Below are 2,078 nucleotides of genomic sequence, written 5' to 3'. Positions count from 1 at the left end.
GGTTTTCAAGTACCCCAGCAGGGATAGGATTAAGGACCTGGATACGGATCCAATTTTTCAGAGCGGATCCAGGATCCGGATCCCTATTAGCTTCAAAATGAATTGGGTCCTGTTTTAAGATGAAAGAACCGGGACAGATGTGATAAAGATTTCATAATGAATTTAAACGATGTGCCTGTTTAGTACAAAATACCAAATTTTTCATTTTTTATACAATTTTAATATTTTTTTCACGTTAATAGCTTGGGAACCCAGCGCTGCCCAGAATTTTCATAGTTACTCCCGTCGTTCACCCGCATTTTAACGATTTTACCGGGAAACTAAATTTTCCCTAAGCCAACCCACTCAACTTAAGTGAAACCAACCATATTTGAGCCGCGGCTCAAATTCTTTAAATTCGGCCTCTGATTATATTAATGAATGAAGGAGAAACAATGGAAAATCATGATTTTTGAATTTATGATTTTTGAAGAAATATTAAATCAAATGAATCGAGCAATAAATAAGATATATATTTTCAAGAATGTTTCCCCATAAATTGTTGCACTAAAAACTCAATATTATTTGTCTTTTATGGTCTGAGAAAATAAAAATTGGTCAAATTGATCAAATCAAACTACCTCTTTTTTTAAATATTTACGAGATGAAAATAGTTTTTTGAAAATTAATTTCAATGATTATACAAAAAAAACTTTAAAGGGAATATCACCCCCTCCCCTTAGTACACCTGGTACAACCAGTTGCTCCTTGAAAAAAATTAATAGAACTCACCTAAACTCTAAACTTAATCTAAAGAAGACCCATGCGGGTTCTGTTCTATACTCACAGTATATCCAACCGTAGATCTGAAATTAATATTTTTTTCAAAGGAGAATCCTAACTCAGATTTTTTCTTAACATAAAATTGCAGTTAGCACATAAGCCAATTAAAAATAACCTGTGGCAAGCGTCGTATTCACGGGGCAGAGGGGGGGGGGGCCGGATATGGTAGCTCAAAAATTGGTATCGAAGCTGCAAGCGTATGAAAATTAGGTGTATTTAAGGAGTATGAAAATGTAATTTAAATGAGAGTAATATCCTAACCTCAAAAATGACGAGCGATAAATTTGAGAATTTTGTATAATGACCTATCTTATTTCTGACACTGGTCCCATAGCAAGTTTATTTGAATAAATCTTAAATATAAAAAAATCAAGACAATTGTTAACTGTTCTTTAAGTCATAAATTCAGTAAGTATTTGTCATCCAAACTCGGATTACAACTTCTAAATAAAACTGCCCTCCATTAAACAGTAAACATTTATTTAACTTCTAATGGTGGACACAACATGGATAATACAGATTTCAAGGAAAAGAATCAGGTTCCAAGAATCTGTTTTGTTTTATTTCACTGTAATCTTGCAAAATGACGGTGGAATAAATGTTCGGTTGAATTGTTTAAAATCTGTGAATATTGTTGGAACTATGTGTGTGTGCAGGTTGAGAGAGGTTCCCCCCATCCCCTTACTGTCCTCTCCCCCTCCCCTCCCCACTCCACTCTTCCTCCTTACTTACCAGCACACACTAAACAGGTGCGCAGAACCCACTGAGTTAGTAAGGAACACTGCTGACATCTAACGGAAAAACTCGGAATTAGAAGCTTTCGCAATTTTCCCTTGGGAAAAGAGTTGTCGTCTTTGTAAAAAGAAATTTAATAGAATTATTATTTTATAATTGTCTAAATTTTTTTGCTAAATCTATTAGAATCATTTTTTAAAGCAGATTTTTTTCTTCAAAGTTTAAACATCTTAAGGATAGCAATTATCAACCATGATCGATTGAACCGATAAAAAAGATTTTTTTTTCTTCAGAGCGTTATATATATGAATTTAATTGAAATCTGCAGGTGTATTCATGGGGGGGGGCTATGGGAGCTAAGCCCCCCCCCCATTAAGTAAAATCTATGGTTTTCAGAGGGAGTTTGGGCCAAAACGGGTGCTAAGCGCCTCCTGAAAAATGAGAAAGAAAATTTAGTCCCACCAGAGGCGCAACTAACTGATCATTCAGCAAAAATAATTTTTTTTTCAACAATTTACTTG

At 34.5% G+C, this 2,078-nt stretch overlaps 1 long non-coding RNA gene across 1 annotated transcript; it reads right to left on the bottom strand.

Moving 5' to 3' along the window:
* Positions 1–766: 766 nt before the first annotated feature.
* On the bottom strand, positions 767–1,627 carry LOC111696791 (uncharacterized). The gene is made up of 2 exons (XR_002764160.1): positions 1,555–1,627; positions 767–845 (listed from the first exon to the last, which is right to left on the bottom strand). It is a non-coding gene; the product is annotated as an uncharacterized LOC111696791 (long non-coding RNA).
* Positions 1,628–2,078: the final 451 nt, after the last annotated feature.

The sequence above is a fragment of the Eurytemora carolleeae genome, unplaced genomic scaffold (genome assembly GCF_000591075.1).
Source record: "Eurytemora carolleeae unplaced genomic scaffold, Eaff_2.0 scaffold108, whole genome shotgun sequence".
In the NCBI taxonomy this organism is placed as follows: Eukaryota; Metazoa; Arthropoda; class Copepoda; order Calanoida; family Temoridae; genus Eurytemora; species Eurytemora carolleeae.
Note: the sequence above shows the minus strand (reverse complement) of the source record. Positions and strands in the feature narration are given on the sequence as shown.